General features: G+C 37.6%; 1 protein-coding gene across 1 annotated transcript in view; it reads left to right on the plus strand.

Annotated features, from left to right (window-relative positions):
* The window catches only part of OSGIN2 (oxidative stress induced growth inhibitor family member 2), a 185,326-nt gene that overhangs the window by 528 nt on the left and 159,798 nt on the right, over nt 1–25,000 (plus strand). The window lies entirely within an intron of this gene.

A 25,000-nucleotide genomic window follows, 5' to 3' on the forward strand; every position in this document is an offset into this window, starting at 1 on the left:
AGAATATTTCCCAAATGGATTCACTAAATTATGAGACCATCTCTTTCTCATCATATTAACAATTTCTAGTTGCCCGGGAGCTTTTGTTTTTCACATGAAAACTTACATGAACTTGCATTAAGAGCTATTCAGAGTTCTTGAAGTATTTAATTTAGATCAGACTGTGATTTGATAGAACAACATTCATTAATTGAGTTCTGCTCTATAAGCATAAAAACCATACAAGTTTCATTCAGGGGTAGATACCACATTGTAAGGTCTTAAAATGTCATGAAGTTTATTACCCTGGAATATAACCTGTTTTGTTTCTGAATAGGTAAGTCAATTTAAAGGTTCATTGAACTACCAAAAAGCAAGGCTACTTACCTGATAGTGGTTTTCAGGGTACACCCATTAATAATGTGCAACCTTTTAATATTTTTAAATAATTGTTCATTTTGATTTTTCAATGAAGGACCAACATTCTCTTGACCCCCATAATGAAATGAACCTGCTGTATTTCCTGATGTTGGGTATAAGACAATTTACTGTATTTGAAGGTATTTCATGGCTTCTAAATTATTGGCACGACACCAGGACCCCAAAAGGCAAACAAGGGATGGCATAATCTCTTTGGTGGACCAGTGGTAGTTCCTAGAGTTGCTAAGTACCCTCATTCATTAGTTTTGCAACCTGAATTCTTGAAACTTTAAACAGTTTAAAAAGTATTCACTGTTTAGTTGTCCTGTGTTCTTCTTAGGACAAAGTGAGAGGTAAAAACAGGGGAAAATATTTATATAAGAAAAGCAGAAGAAATGGCAGCAACCACCCTTGGTATCTGACGGTGTACAGCTATAGCTACAACCATCCTTGGTATCTGACGGTGTACAGCTATAGCTACAACCATCCTTGGTATCTGACGGTGTACAGCTATAGCTACAACCATCCTTGGTATCTGACGGTGTACAGCTATAGCTACAACCACCCTTGGTATCTGACGGTGTACAGCTATAGCTACAACCACCCTTGGTATCTGACGGTGTACAGCTATAGCTACAACCACCCTTGGTATCTGACGGTGTACAGCTATAGCTACAACCATCCTTGGTATCTGACGGTGTACAGCTATAGCTACAACCACCCTTGGTATCTGACGGTGTACAGCTATAGCTACAACCATCCTTGGTATCTGACGGTGTACAGCTATAGCTACAACCACCCTTGGTATCTGACGGTGTACAGCTATAGCTACAACCACCCTTGGCATCTGACGGTGTACAGCTATAGCTACAACCACCCTTGGTATCTGACGGTGTACAGCTATAGCTACAACCACCCTTGGTATCTGACGGTGTACAGCTATAGCTACAACCACCCTTGGTATCTGACGGTGTACAGCTATAGCTACAACCACCCTTGGTATCTGACGGTGTACAGCTATAGCTGCCTTCTTAATTATTGTATCTAAGATATTACAAAGTATGGGGGGGGTCATATTCTTGTAGAGACCACAGTATTCACAATGGATCACCAGACTTCTGTGCAATGGATTTGGGTAAATGTCTACAAAAAGTTCCAACAATAGTGTAAGTGGAAACTTCATAAGTAATGAAATATAATTTTTTTTTCTTTCATGATTCAGATAGTGTATAGTTAAAAGGTAGGTGCACTATATGGCATCATTTTCGCAAGAATTTTTTTAACAATGTTATACACTTTTTGAGCACTGCAGCATTTTTGCACAATGTTTAAAGGAATAGTCTAATTTTTCTTCGTTCTCTTGGTATCTTTATTTGATAAAGCAAGAATGTAAGCATAGGAGCAGGCCCATTTTTGTGTTAGCACCTGGGTAGCACTTTCTGATTGGTGTCTAAATGTAGCTACCAATCAGCAAGCGCTACCCAGGTGATGAACCAAAAATGGGCTGGCTCCTAAGCTTACATTCAAATAAAGATACAAAGAAAATTAAGAAAAATTGATAATATAAGTACATTAGAAAGTTGCTTTAAATTGCATGTTCTATCTGAATCATGAAAGTTTAATTTCAACTAGATTATTCCTTTAACATTGTTAAACGTATTCTTGCAAAACTGCTGCTATGCAGTGCTCAAGACAGGTGCACACTAGGTACTTCTTTAACAAAGGATACCTAGAAAACAAAGAAAATTGGATTTTGTTTTTTTAAATTGTATGTTCTAACTGAATCGTGAAGAAAACATTTTGAGATTTATGTCCCTTTAAAGATATGTTGCAAGTATTTACGTTGTTTAAGTATTTCTGGTTAATTAGATATGTTTGTTTTGTTGTTTAGCCCACAATAAATTGTCTAGTATTGTATCACATTAGGCACTGCCCTACTGTATGGAGTTTCCCATCGCACATTATTAACTTTTACATCAGATCAAGGTTGCATGGTTTATTTGGTTATGGGAGATTTTGGGGTCTATCAAGCTACGGCAGACAGGGGCAGACATATACACCCCTGTCCGCCGCAGGTCGTGTCTGGCAGGTTGAATTCTGCTGCTGGAATTCAGCATTGCACAAAAGCGCTATTTTGCACTCTTGTGCAACGCTGCCCCCTGCCTAGGCACAGCCAATCACGCCCGGGCAGGAGCTGTCAATCTCCCCAGTCAGACGAGACCGGGGAGATTGAAACTCCCCGTCTGAGAGGTGGAGAAGAGGTTAGCGAAGCAACGGTCTGAATACCGCTGCTTGATAAATACGGACTGCAGGTTCTCTTACGAGAACCTAAAGTCGTAGCGAGGCGAAGGCAGGTGAAGCCTTTGATAAATCGACCCCTTTATGACTTTACAGGAGTGTGGAGCATTTAGTACTGGTCATTAGTAACATTGATTAAAGGGAAATAAAACCCACACATTTTAATGATTCAGATAGAACATAACATTTTAAACAACTTTCCAATTTACTTCTATTATAATTTGTTTTTGTTTTCTTGTTATCCTTTGTTGAAAATTGGTGATGTAAGCCCAAGAGTGTGCACGTGTCTGCAGCACAATATTGCAGCAGTTTTGTAATAATGTTATACATTAGCAGGAGCACTAGATGGCAGCACTATTTCCTGTCATGTAGTGCTTCAGCCATGTGCACACTACCTATCTAGGTATCTCTTCAACAAAGAAGAACATGGGAACAAAGCAAATTTGATAATACAAGTAAATTGGAAACTTTTTAAAATGGTATTCTCTATCTGAATAATGGAATGTTATTTGGGGGTTTCATGTCCCTTTAATTATAGTATAGGTAGCCCTCAGTTTACGCCGGGGTTAGGTTCCAGAAGGAATGGTTGTAAATCGAAACCGTTGTAAATTGAAACCCAGTTTATAATGTAAGTCAATGGGAAGTGAGGGAGTTAGGTTCCAGGCCCCTCTCAAAATTGTCATAAGTAACAACTAATGCATTATTTTTAAAGCTTTGAAATGAAGACTTTAAATGCTAAACAGCATTATAAACCTAATAAAATAATCACACAACACAGACTTCACGTGCGTTTTTCTGCAAACAGTTCTTTCTATGCATTCCAATCTGGGCTGATTTATAGACAGAAAGATCGTGTTCCTTTGAAATCTGCTTGATAGCTCAGGTCTGGTTAAACTGATTAATTTCAGCTTGCATGGCTTTGCTGCAACACATCGAACAGCTCCACCTACTGGCTATTTTAATAAATGCACTTCTTTGCAATGCTTTTCAATAGCAGTCACATGACTGGAAAAAAGGTTGTTATTCTGAAACTGTGTAAATTGAACCGTTGTAAAACGAGGGCCACCTGTATTATACTATTATCAATTATATGTATTGTTAGGGTACCAAAAGGCTTGCATTACTCTGAGTATTTGCAAATATTATCCTCACCAGGACTATTTTTATATGTGTCCATGTTATGTTGTATTCACGCAATTCGGTGCTTGGCACTACAGGCTGAGTATTCTGTGAGTGTTGTGGGTGCATTTATATGAAATAGTTGAAAACTAAAACAACCCCGTTATATATATATATATATATATATATATATATATGTGCTGAAATAGCCCTGGCGAGGAATAAACTATGGTAAGTTGTTCACAGGCAGTGATGATTATTAAAAGCACAGTCACTAACAGCAAGAAAATGGGTGAAAATGACTTGCAGAAACACAGGACAATAATGACCAGTTGTAGCCCAGGCAGGAATGAGCGGCAGGAGCACAAGGCAATATTTGCCAACACAGACAAAGAAAACAAAGCCAGGTATTTAAAGGGACAGTCTACACCCAAAAGAGACTTAGATTATTTGAATCCTTGTGACTAACCTTTCTATTTTAAATCTTAGCTGTGAGCTAGCTGGTGAGTGCTTGGTTTCCTTTGTGTTGTATTTGTTTTGCACCCACTCCTGTCTGGGGTTAACTGCCTATGGGTCTGGTGACAGCACAGATTTTTGTGAGTGCTATTTAGCACCCAGGGCTGGCATGTTGCTGGGTCATGGGATGTGTACCTGGTCCGGTTTTGGAGTGCAGTCCCCTTTCAGTGTATTATTTGAATCCTTGTCAGCTGATTACAGAAAAGAACAATGGCCGCTATACTCCTACTGGTTAAGTAAGCATGTTCCAAGGCCAGGTGCAGAGGCTACAGTAGTGTGGTTACTACTTAAAATGCTCCTGCAGCTCTCTTTAAAGCCATTCCCTTCATTTAACCAATTAAAGAAGCCAGTTGGTAAAACTCTGCAACTTTATACTGGGCGTGGCCATCTTGGTTAGGGTTGCCACCTCGGCCATGTTTTCCTGGACACTTATGAGTTACACATGCTGCAGGGTGTGCAGGGAGGAACATGTATTGTACTGTTCTTCAGCACTATTCATGTGATGTCGAGAGGCTCAATACATGTTCCTCCCTGCTTATCCTGCAGCATGTGTAACTCATAAGTGTCCGGGAAAACATGGCTGAGGTGGCAACCCTAATCTTGGTACACATGGCATCCAGCAACAGAAGCAGTGCATTTTTACAGATCAGTGGCCTTTTGACATCTGTGCCTTGCACTTTGAATTAGCTTAAACAATAGAAGAATTATATTGTTACAGTTTTGTACACAGTTTACAAGTTACATAACAAATATTAAAAATGGTCCTCAGGATTAACAAAGACAAATGCAGCTGCTGTAAAAATGTACAGCTCCTGCTCTGTATTGTGCACAATAAGCTGAAGTGCACGGTACGTCTTCTTTCATAGGGTACAAGAATACTTCAACTCCAAGACGGCGGAGCCCAGTGTGAAGCTGCAGAACACAAGCTGGGCTTTCCTGTGGGAAAAAAAAGTGTCACAGAATAAAAGAGGGGTTAATCACTGTTTCAAGTGTTGCTGACAGAAGGTGTGGCATTGGTACTGGCCTGTGCTAGGTTGGGGATGCTAAAATTAGCCATGGGCTGAAGCCCCTAGCGATTTTGTAACATTGTAGATCCGGCAGTTTAAAGGGATATGAAACCCAACATTTCTTTCATGTTAGCAAGAGTCCATGAGCTAGTGACGTATGGGATATACATTCCTACCAGGAGGGGCAAAGTTTCCCAAACCTCAAAATGCCTATAAATACACCCCTCACCACACCCACAAATCAGTTTTTACAAACTTTGCCTCCTATGGAGGTGGTGAAGTAAGTTTGTGCTAGATTCTACGTTGATATGCGCTCCGCAGCAGGTTGGAGCCCGGTTTTCCTCTCAGCGTGCAGTGAATGTCAGAGGGATGTGAGGAGAGTATTGCCTATTTGAATTCAATGATCTCCTTCTACGGGGTCTATTTCATAGGTTCTCTGTTATCGGTCGTAGAGATTCATCTCTTACCTCCCTTTTCAGATCGACGATATACTCTTATATATACCATTACCTCTACTCATTCTCGTTTCAGTACTGGTTTGGCTTTCTACTACATGTAGATGAGTGTCCTGGGGTAAGTAAGTCTTATTTTCTGTGACACTCTAAGCTATGGTTGGGCACTTTTTTATAAAGTTCTAAATATATGTATTCAAACATGTATTTGCCTTGACTCAGGATGTTCAAACATTCCTTATTTCACACAGTCAGTTTCATATTTGGGATAATGCATATGAATAAATTTTTTTCTTACCTTAAAATTTGACTTTTTTTCCCTGTGGGCTGTTAGGCTAGCGGGGGCTGAAAATGCTTAATTTTATTGCTTCATTCTTGGCGCGGACTTTTTTGGCGCAAAATTTTTTTTCTGTTTCCGGCGTCATACGTGTCGCCGGAAGTTGCGTCATTTTTGAAGTTTTTTTGCGCCAAAAGTGTCGGCGTTCCGGATGTGGCGTCATTTTTGGCACCAAAAGCATTTAGGCGTCAAATAATGTGGGCGTCTTTTTTGGCGCTAAAAAATATGGGCGTCACTATTGTCTCCACATTATTTAAGTCTCATTATTTATTGCTTCTGGTTGCAAGAAGCTTGTTCACTGGCATTTTTTCCCATTCCTGAAACTGTCATTTAAGGAATTTGATCAATTTTGCTTTATATGTTGTTTTTTCTATTACATGTTGCAAGATGTCCCAGATTGACACTGATTCAGAAGATACTTCTGGAAAAACGCTGCCTGGTGCTGGATCGACCAAAGTTAAGTGTATCTGCTGTAAACTTGTGGTATCTGTTCCTCCAGCTGTTGTTTGTAATGAATGTCATGACAAACTTGTTAATGCAGATAATATTTCCTTTAGTAATGTTACATTACCTGTTGCTGTTCCGTCAACATCCAATACTCAGAGTGTTCCTGTTAACATAAGAGATTTTGTTTCTAAATCCATTAAGAAGGCCATGTCTGTTATTCCTCCTTCTAGTAAACGTAAAAGGTCTTTTAAAACTTCTCATTTTTCAGATGAATTTTTAAATGAACATCATCATTCTGATTCTGATAATGGTTCCTCTGGTTCAGAGGATTCTGTCTCAGAGGTTGATGCTGATAAATCTTCATATTTATTCAAAATGGAATTTATTCGTTCTTTACTTAAAGAAGTCTTAATTGCATTAGAAATAGAGGATTCTGGTCCTCTTGATACTAAATCTAAACGTTTAAATAAGGTTGTTAAATCTCCTGTAGTTATTCCAGAAGTTTTTCCTGTCCCTGATGCTATTTCTGAAGTAATCTCCAGGGAATGGAATAATTTGGGTAATTCATTTACTCCTTCTAAACGTTTTAAGCAATTATATCCTGTGCCATCTGACAGATTAGAGTTTTGGGACAAAATCCCTAAAGTTGATGGGGCTATCTCTACTCTTGCTAAACATACTACTATTCCTACGGCAGATAGTACTTCCTTTAAGGATCCTTTAGATAGGAAGATTGAATCCTTTCTAAGAAAAGCTTACTTATGTTCAGGTAATCTTCTTAGACCAGCTATATGTGTAGCGGATGTTGCTGCAGCTTCAACTTTTTGGTTAGAAGCTTTAGCGCAACAAGTAACAGATCATAATTCTCATAGCATTGTTAATCTTCTTCAACATGCTAATAACTTTATTTGTGATGCCATCTTTGATATAATTAGAGTTGATGTCAGGTATATGTCTCTAGCTATTTTAGCTAGAAGAGCTTTATGGCTTAAAACTTGGAATGCTGATATGTCTTCTAAGTCAACTTTGCTTTCCCTTTCTTTCCAGGGTAATAAATTATTTGGTTCTCAGTTGGATTCTATTATCTCAACTGTTACTGGAGGGAAAGGAACTTTTTTACCACAGGATAAAAAATCTAAAGGTAAATTTAGGTCTAATAATCGTTTTTGTTCCTTTCGTCACAATAAGGAACAAAAGCCTGATCCTTCACCCACAGGAGCGGTATCAGTTTGGAAACCATCTCCAGTCTGGAATAAATCCAAGCCTTTTAGAAAACCAAAGCCAGCTCCCAAGTCCACATGAAGGTGCGGCCCTCATTCCAGCCCAGCTGGTAGGGGGCAGATTACGTTTTTTCAAAGAAATTTGGATCAATTCAATTCACAATCTTTGTATTCAGAACATTGTTTCAGAAGGGTACAGAATTGGCTTCAAGATAAGGCCTCCTGCAAAGAGATTTTTTCTTTCCCGTGTCCCAGTAAATCCAGCGAAAGCTCAAGCATTTCTGAAATGTGTTTCAGATCTAGAGTTGGCTGGAGTAATTATGCCAGTTCCAGTTCTGGAACAGGGGCTGGGTTTTTATTCAAATCTCTTCATTGTACCAAAGAAGGAGAATTCCTTCAGACCATTTCTGGATCTAAAAATATTGAATCGTTATGTAAGGATACTAACATTCAAAATGGTAACTATAAGGACTATCCTGCCTTTTGTTCAGCAAGGGCATTATATGTCCACAATACCACAATAGATTTACAGGATGCATATCTGCATATTCCAATTCATCCAGATCACTATCAGTTTCTGAGATTCTCTTTCCTAGACAAGAATTACCAGTTTGTGGCTCTGCCGTTTGGCCTAGCAACAGCTCCAAGAATTTTTACAAAGGTTCTCGGTGCCCTTCTGTCTGTAATCAGAGAACAGGGTATTGTGGTATTTCCTTATTTGGACGATATCTTGGTACTTGCTCAGTCTTCACATTTAGCAGAATCTCATACGAATCGACTTGTGTTGTTTCTTCAAGATCATGGTTGGAGGATCAATTTACCGAAAAGTTCATTGATTCCTAAGACAAGGGTAACCTTTTTAGGTTTCCAGATAGATTCAGTGTCCATGACTCTGTCTCTGACAGACAAGAGACGTCTAAGATTGATCTCAGCTTGTCGAAACCTTCAATCACAATCATTCCCTTCGGTAGCCTTATGCATGGAAATTCTAGGTCTTATGACTGCTGCATCGGACGCGATCCCCTTTGCTCGTTTTCACATGCGACCTCTTCAGCTCTGTATGCTGAACCAGTGGTGCAGGGATTACACAAAGATATCTCAATTAATATCTTTAAAACCGATTGTACGACACTCTCTGACGTGGTGGACAGATCACCATCGTTTAGTTCAGGGGGCTTCTTTTGTTCTTCCGACCTGGACTGTAATTTCAACAGATGCAAGTCTGACAGGTTGGGGAGCTGTTTGGGGGTCTCTGACAGCACAAGGGGTTTGGGAATCTCAGGAGGTGAGATTACGGATCAATATTTTGGAACTCAGTGCAATTTTCAGAGCTCTTCAGTCATGGCCTCTTCTAAAGAGAGAATCGTTCATTTGTTTTCAGACAGACAATGTCACAACTGTGGCATACATCAATCATCAAGGAGGGACTCACAGTCCTCTGGCTATGAAAGAAGTATCTCGAATACTGGTATGGGCGGAATCCAGCTCCTGTCTAGTTTCTGCGGTTCATATCCCAGGTATAGACAATTGGGAAGCGGATTATCTCAGTCGCCAAACGTTACATCCGGGCGAATGGTCTCTTCACCCAGAGGTATTTCTTCAGATTGTTCAACTGTGGGGACTTCCAGAAATAGATCTGATGGCTTCTCATCTAAACAAGAAACTTCCCAGGTATCTGTCCAGATCCAGGGATCCTCAGGCGGAAGCAGTGGATGCATTGTCACTTCCTTGGAAGTATCATCCTGCCTATCTCTTTCCGCCTCTAGTTCTTCTTCCAAGAGTAATCTCCAAGATTCTGAAGGAATGCTCGTTTGTTCTGCTGGTGGCTCCAGCATGGCCTCACAGGTTTTGGTATGCGGATCTTGTCCGGATGGCCTCTTGCCAACCGTGGACTCTCCCGTTAAGACCAGACCTTCTGTCGCAAGGTCCTTTTTTCCATCACGATCTCAAATCCTTAAATTTAAAGGTATGGAGATTGAACGCTTGATTCTTAGTCAAAGAGGTTTCTCTGACTCTGTGATTAATACTATGTTACAGGCTCGTAAATCTGTATCTAGAAAGATATATTATAGAGTCTGGAAGACTTACATTTCTTGGTGTCTTTCTCATTATTTTTCCTGGCATTCTTTTAGAATTCCGAGAATTTTGCAGTTTCTTCAGGATGGTTTGGATAAAGGTTTGTCTGCAAGTTCCTTGAAAGGACAAATCTCTGCTCTTTCTGTTCTTTTTCACAGAAAGATTGCTAATCTTCCTGATATTCATTGTTTTGTACAAGCTTTGGTTCGTATAAAACCTGTCATTAAGTCAATCTCTCCTCCTTGGAGTTTGAATTTGGTTCTGGGGGCTCTTCAAGCTCCTCCGTTTGAACCTATGCATTCGCTGTATATTAAATTACTTTCTTGGAAAGTTTTTTGTTTCTTTTGGCCATCTCTTCTGCTAGAAGAGTTTCTGAATTATCTGCTCTTTCTTGTGAGTTTCCTTTTCTGATTTTTCATCAGGATAAGGCGGTGTTGCGAACTTCTTTTAAATTTTTACCTAAGGTTGTGAATTCTAACAACATTAGTAGAGAAATTGTGGCTCCTTCATTGTGTCCTAATCCTAAGAATTCTAAGGAGAGATCATTGCATTCTTTGGATGTAGTTAGAGCTTTGAAATATTATGTTGAAGCTACTAAGAATTTCCGAAAGACTTCTAGTCTATTTGTTATCTTTTCCGGTTCTAGGAAAGGTCAGAAGGCCTCTGCCATTTCTTTGGCATCTTGGTTAAAATCTTTAATTCATCTTGCTTATGTCAAGTCAGGTAAAACTCTGCCATTCTACTAGGTCAGTTTCTACTTCCTGGGCGTTTAGGAATGAAGCTTCGGTTGATCAGATTTGCAAAGCAGCAACTTGGTCTTCTTTGCATACTTTTACTAAATTCTACCATTTTGATGTGTTTTCTTCTTCTGAAGCAGTTTTTGGTAGAAAAGTACTTCAGGCAGCTGTTTCAGTTTGATTCTTCTGCTTATAATTTCAGTTTTTTTCATTATAAGATTTAAACTTTATTTTGGGTGTGGATTATTTTCAGCGGAATTGGCTATCTTTATTTTATCCCTCCCTCTCTAGTGACTCTTGCGTAGAAGATCCACATCTTGGGTAGTCATTATCCCATACGTCACTAGCTCATGGACTCTTGCTAATTACATGAAAGAAAACATAATTTATGTAAGAACTTACCTGATAAATTCATTTCTTTCATATTAGCAAGAGTCCATGAGGCCCACCCTTTTTGTGGTGGTTATGAATTTTTTGTATAAAGCACAATTATTCAAATTCCTTATTTTTTATGCTTTCACACTTTTTTCTTATCACCCCACTTCTTGGCTATGCATTAAACTGATTTGTGGGTGTGGTGAGGGGTGTATTTATAGGCATTTTGAGGTTTGGGAAACTTTGCCCCTCCTGGTAGGAATGTATATCCCATACGTCACTAGCTCATGGACTCTTGCTAATATGAAAGAAATGAATTTATCAGGTAAGTTCTTACATAAATTATGTTTTTTCTTTCTTGATTCAGACAGAACATAGTTTTAAACAACTTTCTAATTTACTTCTGTTATCACATTTTCATCTTTCTCTTGGTATCGTTTCTTGAAAAGCAAGGGTGCTTAGACGCCGGCCCATTTCTGGAGCACCAAATGGCAACAAGAATGTTGTCTGTTTGCAAGAGCACTAGGTGGCAGCACTGTTTCCTGCCATATAGTGCTTCAGATAACTACCTAGGTATCTCTTTAACACAGAATACCATGGGAACATAGCAAATTTGATAATAGAAGTAAATTGGAAACTTTTTTAAAATGGTCTGCTCTGTCACAAAATAATTTTTTGGGGTTTCATATCACTTTAATGTATCACTGTTTGAAACTTGTATCTGTTTTAGCTTTCCGAATCTATACATAGAGAACATTTTAAACATACAGAAATATTACATAGGACTTTGGGATTTAAAGGGCCACTAAACCCAAAATCTTTCTTTCATGATTCAGATAGAGAATAGAAATTTAAAAAACATTACAATTTACTTCCATTATTTATTTTGCTTCATTTTTTAAATATCCTTAGTTGAAGAAAAAGCAATGCACATGGTGAGCCAATCACACGAGGCTTCTTTGTGCAGCAACCAATCAGCAGCCAGTGAGTATATCTAGATATGCTTTCGTCAAAGAATATCAAGAGAATGAAACAAATAAGATAATATAAGTAAATTAGAAAGATGTTTAAAACTGCATTGTCTTTCTAAATCATAAAAGAAAAAATGTGGGTGGCATGTCCCTTTAAATGTAACCTTTCGTTATACAGCAGTGTGTTGTAATATTATTGCAAGCAGTTTCAGATTATTTTTATAGCAATATTTTGTGCAGGTGCTTTTTTTTTTTTTTTTTTTTTTTTTTTTTTTTTTTGTTTGTTTTGTTTTAGATTAATATTTTAGTATTATGTATCCATTTACATTTAATAGCTGTACACTTTTTGAAGTTGCCTTGGTAACTGTTTATTCACTTGCATTAACAAATGTACAAATAAACTCTTTGCTTATTCATTACAAGCTGCTTCTAAGTGCAGTGTTAGTTATTTTGATTTCATTATTTTTTTTTCATACTGAAACTAAACAGGTCCTGAACTCTTCGCTGTGAAAACACAAACTTCTTTAATAGAACTGTGACGTTTCGGGGTAGTTAGCCCCTTCCTCAGACATCTGTCAGAGGAAGGGACTAACTACCCCGAAACGTCACAGTTCAATTAACCCTTTAAGGACACAGCTTTCAGTTTGCTCAATTGTTTTATGATGGAAAAATTCCGTCATATGTCCTTAAGAGGTTAAAGAAGTTTGTGCTTTCACAGCGAAGAGTGCAGGACCTGTTTATTTAATTTGTTGACTTTTCCTACCCAGAGCACCCTGGAAGTTGGAAGTTTATTGTGTGTGCAGATCCTCTGCTTGATGTTTGTTTGTTTGTTTGTGTATACAGGCAGTCCCCAGGTTACGAACAAGATTCTGTAGGTTTGTTCTTAAGTTAAATTTATATGTAAGTTGGAACAGGCACTTATTTTTAGGTGAAACTCTAGCCAAACATTTTTTTTAGTTTTGGATAGCATAGGGAAAAGTTTGTTTTGCTCTCTGAGCCCGTGTTCAGAAAATTTCACATCACTTTCTGTCCTTGTGACAATTGGATTTTGGGTTATCCTTTTATATATATATATATATATATATATATATATATATACACACACACACTAATGCACTTACAGGACTTGCACAAAGAACATCAACATTTATTGTAAAGTTTTCGGAGATCTAGTTTCCTTCAATGCTGATGAAGGATACTAGATTTCCAAAAACGTTACAATACATTTTAATGTTCTTTGTGCATTAGTTTGTTAGCTTATTACAGAGTATTTTTGCACCCAGGCAGCTGGCATCCGGTGGGTTGGTCTGAAGATTGGACTATTATATATATTTATATATGTACAGCCTGTATAACAGTGTAAATTTGCTGTCCCATCAAAATAACTCAACACACAGCCATTAATGTCTAAACCGTTGGCAACAAAAGTGAGTACACCCCTAAGTGGTAATGTCCAATTTGGACCCAGTTAGCATTTTCCCTCCTCGGTGTCATGTAACTCGTTAGTGTTACAAGGTCTCAGGTGTGTTAAATTTGGTGTTATCGCTCTCACACTCTCTCATACTGGTCACTGGAAGTTCAACATGGCACCTCATGACAAAGAACTCTCTGAGGATCTGAAAAAAAGAATTGTTGCTCTACATAAAGATGGCCTAGGCTATAAGAATATTTCCAAGACTGAGCTGCAGCATGGTTGGCAAGACCATACAGCGGTTTCCCAGGACAGGTTACACTCAGAACAGGCCTCTCCATGGTCGACCAAAGAAGTTGAGTGCACATGCTCAGCGTCATATCCAGAGGTTGTCTTTGGGAAATATACGTATGAGTGCTGCCAGCATTGCTGCAGAGGTTGAAGAGGTGGGAGGTCAGTCTGTCAGTGCTCAGACCATACACCGCACACTGCATCAAATTGGTTTGTATGGCTGTCATCCCAGAAGGAAGCCTCTTCTAAGGATGATGCACAAGAAAGCCCACAAACAGTTTGCTGAAGACAAGCAGACTAAGGACATAGATTACTGGAACCATGTCCTGTGGTCCAATGAGGCTAAGATAAACTTATTTGGTTCAGATGGTGTCTAGTGTGTGTGGCCGCAACCAGGTGAGGAGTACAAGAACAAGTGTGTCTTGCCTACAGTCAAGCATGGTGGTGGGAGTGACATGGTCTGGGCCTGCATGAGTGCTGCCGGCACTGGGGAGCTACAGTTCATTGAGGGAACCATGAATGCCAACATGTACTGTGACATACTGATGCAGAGCATGATCCACTCCCTTCGGAGACTGGGATGCAGGGCAGTATTTCAACATGATAACGACCACAAACACGCCTCCTAGACTACCACTGCCTTGCTAAAGAACTGAGGGTAAAGGTGATGAACTGGCCAAGCATGTCTCCAGACCTAGCCCTTATTTAGCATATGTGGGGCATCCTCAAATGGAAGGTGGGGGAGCACAAGGTCTCTAACATCCACCAGCTCTGTGATGTCATCATGGAGGGGTGGAAGAGGACTCCAGTGGCAACCTGGGAAGCTCTGGTGAACTCCATGCCCAAGAAGGTTAAGGCAGTGCTTGAAAATAATTATGGCCACACAAAATATTGACACTTTGGGCCCAATTTGGACATTTCCACTTACGGGTTTACTCACTTTTGTTGCCATTGGTTTAGACATTAATGGCTGTCTGTTTAGTTATTTTGAGGGGACAGCAAATTTACACTGTTATACAGGCTGTACACTCACTACTTTACATTGTAGCAAAGTATCATTTCTTCAGTGTTGTCACATGAAAAGATATAATAAAATATTTACAAAAATGTGAGGGGTGTACTCACTTTTGTGAGATACTGTGTGTGTATGTGTGTATATATGTATATATATATATATATATATATATATATATATATATATATGTGTATGTATAGAGAGAGATAGATCGATAAACAATGCTGCTTATTAATAATACCTGTTAGATGCTGCTCTGCACATATTGTTTCTTGTCACTTGTGTGTTTATGTCCTAATTTCTTTTTTCTGGTTTCTTTTTCACACTATTTGGGTGTCATTCTGTTCCCTCCTGCCACTCCGTTTTTATTATTGACCTATATGTGTCACCCCTGATCATCCGCCATGCTTTGTGCTATGCCGGACGGTAGTTTGTTTACCGTTCCCATGACTACTTCCCTGAGCCTCGCTTTGGCTCCCGGTCACGCGTGACGTCATCACGTTGTCTTTGCCGCATTTTCAGTCTCACACGGCACCAGGCGGATCACCAGAGGACGGTTTGGCGCGTATTATGCTAATATTGTATTTTTGTAAATTTGCATGTGTGTATATATATATTTATATATTCTGTCACTGTCTGTATCCCACATTTCTCACATGGGCTCCATTTGATAAAGGTCTAGGTGTAGACCGAAATGTTATGGGTTAAGGCCCTGCTGTTTGTTCCAAGGATTGGAATAAAGCCTTTTTTGTTTGAATGAAATTCCTGTGTTGCCTGCTTCTTTCCGGATACTTCTTAACACTGAGGCTAAGTGTGCATCTGGATATCCTACCTACATACTACATTCTATTTGCAGTGCACCGGGTAGTTGCTATAGTAGTGTGTGCCACTTTTTTGCATCTGTGTGTATGTGTGTGTGTGTATATATATATATATATATATATATATATATATATATATATATATATATATATATATATATATATATATATCTCAAATATAAGTCAAGTATGTTTATACATACAGATAAAACTGGTAATCGTTTGATGGAGGTCACACAAAAACTTGTGGTGATGGTTATTAATGAACTGTGTTCAAGGCTGTGTTGTTTACCATAAATGTGTTCACAAACGGTATATCTCATACGTTAATAATGATTTGAACATGAAACAGTTTTTAAGGAGTCCATCCACAATGTATGTGGGGATGAGAGTAAGGAAATCTATAGAGAATGAATAAATTATCACACTTTAAATCCAGTAGGTATTGCACTTACTAGAACAAACCTCAATCATATGAGGTAAGTTGCCGACTCTGTAAGTGAGAAACTTCTGGAGATCTGAAGTGATGGTAGTCGCTTGGCCGTATGTGTATAACCAGATCTCCGGAAGTTTCTCACTTACAGAGGCGGCAACTTACCTCATATTATATATATATTTGTGTGTGTGTGTGTGTGTGTGTTAGTCCAATAAAAAAGTATCATTGCTCAATGAAATACTCCTCGTTATTTTGATATATAGAGTTATTGTATAGAAAATTATCAAGTATCCTGGCTTGCTTATGCCCAGAAATACTCTGTATACATTGTTACCAATGCACCAGGGAACTCTGGGTAAGATATGCAAATTAGATATACCATATATCATGCTTTTTGTGTCTTAAGTGCTATCCCCTTTATGGGGTAGGTACAGCAAAACAACAAACCACTTTTGGACGTCTGTTTCGTGTTTATTAAAGTGATGGTAAATCCAAGCGTTTAACAAACACTCAGATTTACCATCACTAAAAATAAAGTGGAGTTTAAGTGATCAAATATGTTAATCACTTTTTTTTTTTTTTTAACTCACCCTGAATGTGCTGCCGCACATCGATAAACTTAGTGGCTCCGGCAGCCCACGGCACATCTGTCTTCTACCAATGGGGTGACGTTTGCACCTCTGAACCAATAGCCTTGCGTGCATACAGAACACTGTCAGTTGACACGCATGGCTATTGGTTCAGGGATGCAAACGGCACCTCATTGAAGGAGATCGATGTGCCATGGGCAGCCGGAGTCGCTGAGTTTATCGTTGTGCAACGGCACAGAAAGGGTGAGTTTAGCACTTTTTTTTTTTTTTTTTTTTTTTTTTTTTTACATATCTCATTACTTAAACTCCACTTGATTTTTAATGATGGTAAATCCTAGCATATGTTATACGCTTGGATTTACCATCACTTTAACTCTCATAAGCAGAATATGGATTTGATTTGTTGCTTGTTGAAGCTTATTACCAGAGAAAAAGCAATACTAATTTGAGTTATGGTGGAGATAAAAGTATTGGTACACTGTATACAGATTACCTCCTGGGGATACGCAAACAGGGATACTTGCCTAGATTTGCTAATTTTCTATACAAAAGTCTATAGCCATTACTTTCATGAAATGGAGGATTTTAATCTCATGCCTTTATCTCCACCATAACTAATGTATGTGTGTGTGTATAATAAAATGTTGACTTATTGATATACTAAAGTCCTGTGAGTACATTTTCTTTGATCTCAGGTAGCTGACCCAGGTGGGTGGATTCACTTTTTGGAGTGTATGTATGTATGTATGTATGTATGTTATAATGTGTGTTAGAGAACATCAGTTTAAATATGTTTTTCTTTAAAAAAAATAAAATAATTATACTACTAAAGGATAATCCCTTATTTTTTTATTTATGATTATTATTTTTTTTATATTATCACTAGGGAGATGCATTTTTTTTGTGCAACTGATTCATCATCCGTTGCTTCCACAGACACGAACGCGAGGTGTAGTTTTATTAAAGGGATACCGAACACATTTTTTTTCTTGGTTGGTTCAGATAGAGCATGCAATTTACCCCTATTATGAAATTGTCTTCGTTCTCTTGGTATTGTTATTTATTTAAAAAACAGGAATGTTATCCACTAATCAACAAGCGCTATCCAGGGTGCTGATCCAAAAATGGGACTAGCTCGTAAGCTTACATTTCTGCTTTTTCAAATAAAGATTCCAAGAGAACGAAGAAAAATTGATAATAGGAGTAAATTGGAAAGTTGCTTATAATTGCATTCTCTATCTGAATCATGAAATAAAATATTTGGGTTCAGTGTCCCTTCAAGCTGAAATATATATATTTTTAGAATCCTGATAATTTAAAACAAAAACTTTTGGGTGCAACGCATGAACAGACATCTGCATTGTACAGTTACTTTCAAGTTAAATAATTATACAGATAGACCAGACAGTTGATTCTACTTATTAAATCCAGTTTTCTTGTTAATACTTTCTTCTACGTAGTAGCAACTGATATAAACCACCTTTAAATAAAGGTAGAGGCTGTGATGGATGGGTGGCGTTTAACTGACGCTGGATGTGGTTAGACCATTATGCGACTAGTTGTCATGTCGTCTGGATTTGGTTTATTCATTTATTATTTAAACGAGCCCCGTATGCCGAAGAGATCCAGTATCATTCTCGGCTTATGTACCAACATTAAATTACAAGCATCACTGCCCCACCTACATTATTCAATTAAGGTGGATTAAAAAAAAAAAAAACTTTTACTAATGCACCAAATTCCAACTGCTGAAATCTATTTTAGAGATTCACACAAAACTGAATACAGTACTAAAATACATTCATAACTAAGGGAAAGTAGAATACTATAAATATACGTTTGTGCCAATAGTCTATCAAAAGTTATTTCTTAGTTTAGTAATGAAACAAACTGAATGGCTATTGTTATATTCCACCTTAAATAGAACAAACGCAAGAGAGCCTGGGAAAGGAGATAGAGGAAGGGTTTGTAGTTTAATTCTAGTGCAGAGGACACCATCAATTGGGGGGTAAAAAATAAATAATAATAATTTGTCATGATGTTGTTTTTTTGTACATTGATAGAGCTGATGTGTGTTTTTCCCTTGTCTCGTGAGCCTGCCCTGTAGTCTACTGATGGTTTAATTTCTGCATGGTAACAAGATCCTGGTAACTCAGACTGTTGTGCAGAAGTCATATTGTGTGCACTCAATTAGTTTTTATTGTTGTAAGTTGTGGGCTTAGCTACATTTGCTTGTTTGTAACTCAGATGCAGATAAGTGTATGTTACCAGTTGTATACAACATATCTCTCATGCATGGAAATTTAATTATCTATTAACTTTCTTCTTAGAAAATGTATTCTGCCATCCATTTCTTTACATAAACATTTAGTAGATATACGTCCTGTGTATATGTCAATATATTTATCACTTGGCTCCAATAAAGGCCCTGAGATTTGTTGCAGCACTTTCTTGAAGCCAATGGGTTAATAATGAAATATTGTTGTTTTTTTTCCTCCCTCCCCTCTTCTGATCAGAGGACCTCTCACTGCTTTCCCATCAGGATCAAGGTACTGCAGATGTCAGGGGCGGCCTCTGACGTCCTTCTCAGCAGTGTCTGTAATGTATAGAGAAGCTCCTGTCTATTGCATCAGACGGTGCTGCTGGTTGTGAGGGGTGGATGTCTTCCTGTTTCCCCCTTGTTAGCAACGTTTACAATATATGTGTTCACTGGTTACACAATAGTCTTCTGTGTAATATTATTAAACTGCAGCAGATCATCTTACTGCAGATGTGTTTTGAATTGCAGAGAACAGATTTTGCAGGGAAATGCTTAAAATTATTTTAAGTAGGTCAGTAATATGTTGATGAAAATATTTGTAATACCCATGGCCATTGCTAACATCACTGTACTTGGGTTTTTTAAACATACCCTACTGAGGGGAATGCATGCTATACTCACTTCTAAAAGATGGGACTGGCATTTTATATACCTTGAAAAGTTCAAATCAGGAGAGTGACATCAAATATTCTTGTGAATGCAGTTGTGCATTTGCATAATATATTTTAAAATCTATGTTTAAATGGGGGTCATAAGACAGATTCACTGTATTTATAATGTTGAATCACATGAACTGGCTTGTATGAATATAAAGTAGTGGCAATGCTTGCAACATGTTTATAATATCAAGGAAAGGTGATCTTGCATTATGTTGTTTTTTTATCTTATTTAAAACAAAGCACTACCGGTATATTTATGCTGTATAGCCAAGGGTGTTGTTATGAATGCAACTTCCAGAAATCAGTAGCAACATTTTTCACATAGATTAAAAAAATAATTTTAAATTTGTCTGCCAATTAAAAAAAACAACAAACCATCACAATTCTTCGTAAATTGTGAATAGTTTAATGGAACATAGTAGTGCAGATATTCTCACTCTGTGTATGCCATAGACTTACGGCTTCCACACCCTTCCACGCCCTTTCCCCATGTAGTGACAATAATTCTGGTGGCATATGGCAGTAATTACGACATCATTCATTCATTATGCCACCAATTCAGGAACATTCAGTACATGTCTTTATCCATAGACTAAATCAGTTCTTAGTAATTATTCTTTCTGTTCTTAGTAATTATTCCTCCTTAGAGCAGTTGAGGTGCAAATTCAAAATAAAGATAATTTGTTTTGCTATGGCATTTTTCCTTTTTAGTTTGCCATTGTGCTTCAGAGAGTATTATTCCTGAAGTTCAGAAGACACGTGGAATATAGGCACATTTTTGTTTATCCCCCCTAAATGATCTGTACGATAGGAAAGTTCTACTTTTGTCTTGGGTAGAAGCCACGAGAACAATTAGACAAACAATGCGCTGCAGGGCAGTTCTCTAAATTAAAACCTCACATAACAAGAATAGTCAATCAGTTAAGATTTGAGGTGAATTTAACTGTGCACACAGAGGGTTTAGTAGGTTTACTCTTAAAACGACTAGACTTTTATTTTATAATCCAATACAGTGTTATTCATCACTTTGCGATACTAAACATGAATATACAAATGTGACCTTAGTTTGAAATGTTTTTAATGCCACAGTAGTATTGCAATCCTGCTCATTATTTAAGGATACATTGACATGGCTCATCATTTCTATAATGCGTATGGGACCCGCAATTAGAGGGACATAACACATAGTTGAACTTGTCATTATTTGAAAACATATTCCAGGGAGATATTGCAGCAGAGGAATCAAGTTTTGAGTATCAAACTATAGCCTCAATTATGGATGGTTTATTGATGGTTTCCACATGATAAACTTAGTGTAAATTCCACACATTCTGCACAAAATATTAAATATTTAATTATTCGTCTAATCGGTAAACTGCAGGTGATACAGATGCCCATTTACCAAATTAGATATATTGCAATATGATTCTGTTGTTGTAATGTAAAATGTTGGAGACTCCAATGTCATAATGTGCAAACAAATATTTACAGGTGAAACTCGAAAAATTAGAATATCGTGCAAAAGTTAATTTTTCACTAATGCAACTTAAAAGGTGAAACTAATATATGAGACTCATTACATGCAAAGTAAGATAGTTCAAGCCGTGATTTGTCATAATTGTGATGATTATGGCTTAGAGCTCATGAAAACCCCAAATCCACTATCTCAGAAAATTAGAATATTACATGCAATCAATAAAACAAGGATAGTACATACTGTAGAACATCGGACCTCTGAAAAGTATAAGCATGCATACTGTATGTATGCAGTACTTGGTTTGGGCCCCTTTTGCAGCAATTACTACCTCAATGCGGCGTGGCATGGAAGCTATCAGCCTGTGGCACTGCTGAGGTGTTATGGAAGACCAGGATGCTTCAATAGCGTCCTTCAGCTCTTCTGCATTGTTCGATCTCATGTCTCATCTTTCTCTTGGCAATGCCTCATAGATTCTCTATGGGGTTCAGGTCAGGCGAGTTTGCTGGCCAATCAAGCACAGTAATCCCACGGTCATTGAACCAGGTTTTGGTGCTTTTGGCAGTGTGGACAGGTACCAAGTCCTGCTGTAAAATGAAGTCAGCCTCCCCATAGAGCTCGTCTGCGGAAGGAAGCATGAAGTGCTCCAAAATCTCCTGGTAGACGGCTGCTTTGACCCTGGACTTAATGAAGCACAGTGGACCAACACCAGCAAATGACATGGCTCCCCAAATCAACACAGACTGTGGAAACTTCACACTGGACTTCAAGCATCTTGCAATGTGTGCCTCTCCATTCTTCCTCCATACTCTGGGTCCTTGGTTTCCAAATGAGATGCAAAATTTGCTCTCATCAGAAAAGTGGACTTTGGACCACTGAGCAACAGACCAGTTCTGTTTTTCTTTAGCCCAGGTAAGACGCTTCTGACGTTGTTTGTTGTTCAGGAGTGGCTTGACAAGAGGAATACGACTTTTGAAGCCCATGTCCAGGATCCATCTGTGTGTGGTGGCTCTTGATGCACTGACTCCAGCCTCAGTCCACTCCTTGTGAAAGTCCCCAACACTTTTGAATGGCCTTTTCCTGACAATCCTCTCCAGGCTGCGGTCATCCCTGCTGCTTGTGCACATTTTTCTTCCACACTTTTCCCTTCCACATAACTTTCTATTAATGTGCTTTGATACTGTCAGGTCAGCAGTCTTTGCCATGATTGTGATTCCTCATGAAGCCTTTTGCAGGTGTTGTGACTTAATTAGCTGATTAGAGTGGGACACTTTGAGCCTAGAATATTGCACCCTTTCACAATATTCAAATTTTCTGAGATTCTGGATTTGGGTTTTTCATGAGCTGTAAGCCATAATCATCACAATTATGACAAATCACGGCTTGAACTATCTTGCTTTGCATGTAATGAGTCTATCTCATTTTTTAGTTTCACCTTTTAAGTTGCATTAGTGAAATAAATTAACTTTTGCACGATATTCTAATTTTTTTGAGTTTCACCTGTAGATAAGACCAATAAAGACCTCATATCTGATTTCCACAGCCAAACAAGCCTATAACTGATTTTTACATAGTGAGACAGACTCCCAAGATAATTGTACTGCAAGACAGGAAGCCAAAATCTGGGAACTATCTCAGAAAAATTGTGACAGCAATTATAGTAAAAGTTAAAAAAAATAAAATAAATTAAAGGTGGCAATTTTCTAACAATAAGTGTTATGTGAACCTCGTAGAAAGGTGCCTTTTTTTTTTTTTTTTTTTTTTTCTTCTTGCTGTAGCAATTTCCAAAGTACGCTGTTGTGAATTACTGTTACACAGGGGCTGGAATGGTTACAGGCACAATTGCAACATTTTTTTTCTAACATCGGACCCATTTAAAACAAATAAAAAAAAAAGAAAATTAAAATGTTCAATATTTTTGTTTTCAAAATACAGTTTTATGGTCCCCAGGGTAAAAAAAAAACTAGAAAAGGCTATAAATCTGTTTCGCACCTTTATGGATGTAATAATACAATTAAAGGGTCAGTCTACTTGATATTTTTATTTTTTTTAAAGATAGGTAGCGCCTTCACTATTCATTCCCCAGCTTTGCCTAACCAACATTTTTATATTAATATCCTTGTATTACCTCTAAATTTCGCTGTTTCTAAGCCATTGCAGGCCACCCCTTATCTCAGTGTTTTTTTTATTAACTTTTGCTCAACAGCCAGACAGTGCTAGTTCACATGTGCCATATGGATAATATTGTGCTCACTCTCATGGAAAATTATGATTATACAAGAACCAGCACTTATCGGCTAAAATGCAAGTCTGTAAAAAGCACTAAGATAAAGGACAGTCTACAGTGGTTTAGATACAGATAATCATAGAGGTAAAAAGTATAATACTATAACTGTGTTGGTTATGCAAAACTGGGGAATGGGTAATAAAGGGATTGTCTATCTTTTTAAACAATAAACATTTCAAGAAGACTGTCCCTTTAAATTGCTGCAATGTATTCGAACATTTATTTATTGAACAAATTCTTGTGTGAAAATATGGGGTCTATCCTCTAAAACCTGACTGTCCAGCAGAGTTATGGCTTGAAGCAGTTGGTCAAATTCAGCTGCTATAACTTGGGCTTAAGATAAATTATTATGAAAAAAAAAATGTCTTCTCTAAACTGAATCTCCTTTTCTCACATTTGCCTGACTTCCTAAGGGTCTGGTTGTTTGATATTTTATATTAAACGAAAATGTAATACTTAAAGGGACACTGAACCCAAAAAAATTATTTCGTGATAAAGATAGAGCATGCAATTTTAAGCAACTTTCTAATTTACTCCTATTATCAAATGTTCTTAATTCTCTTGGTATGTTTATTTGAAAAGCAAGAATGTAAATTTAGATGCCGGCCCATTTTTGGTGAACAAACTGGGTTGTCCTTGTTGATTGTACAGCACAAATAAACAAGTGCTGTCCATGGTACTGAACCAAAAAAATGCTGGCTCCTTAGCTTAGATGCCTTCTTTTTCAAATAAATATAGCAAGAGAAGGAAGCAAAATGGATAATAGGAGTAAATTAGAAAGTTGCTTAAAATTGCATGCTCTATCTGAATCGTGAAAGAAATAATTTGGGTTCAGTGTCCCTTTAAGCTGTGTCCTCCCCCCCCCACCCCATTTTGTGTTTATCCATTTTGTGTCTGAGACTTCTAATTAGATGTTTTTGTTTTTCAAAGCCCTAAAAACAAATTGTCAAGTGCAGTGTATGTGGCCTGAAATCCCTGGCTACCTTTAAAAGTTTGTTGGATTTGACGCGTCTGTTTATAGATAGCTGACTGATCTGGCTATATATGTTTAATAACCTATTTGTACCCACTTTGGATATGAATGTCAGTTGTATAAGGTTATAAAACCAGCTTGCAGCATTTGCGGAACTTTGTTTATAGTTAGTACATATGTGCGCAGTTATGAATAGATTATCAGTTATTTCTAGAGCGCCAACAGATTACGCAGCGCTAAGTATTTTATTCCTACAAAGACTTTAAATACATAGGAATCCACTACAGTGAATGAAAATTCCCTTTCAAAGTACAGTGCATATGTTTTCGTGGTCTTTCAAATTCAAACCTACATTTCAAATTATTATAAATTACCACAATAACAAATTTATTTAACATTTTTCAAACACATTTGTGCCACAAAAATCCCACCTGAACCATGTATGGGGACAATAGGACACTAGTATTCTAGTCAATAAAAAAAAAAACAGTTTCCTAAGGATTTTTGAATTTTATTTTCAAATTCAGCACCTTGAACCTGTTAAAAACAGTTATACATGTTTCAAATTAAATTTTATGTCTTTTTGCACCTTTTTTTTCTTTTTTTTTTTTTCCCTACTATGAAAAGTTCTTTGTATGCTTAGTTTACTTTAATAAAACAGATGTTTTATTTCTATTTAATTAAAAAATAAATTTATATAATTCAGTTTAAGTTCAAATCATTCTTTTAAAGAGACATGGATCCCAAAATGTTTATTTTACGTGTTAAA

Source organism: Bombina bombina, chromosome 5 (genome assembly GCF_027579735.1).
Source record: "Bombina bombina isolate aBomBom1 chromosome 5, aBomBom1.pri, whole genome shotgun sequence".
Classification (NCBI taxonomy): Eukaryota; Metazoa; Chordata; class Amphibia; order Anura; family Bombinatoridae; genus Bombina; species Bombina bombina.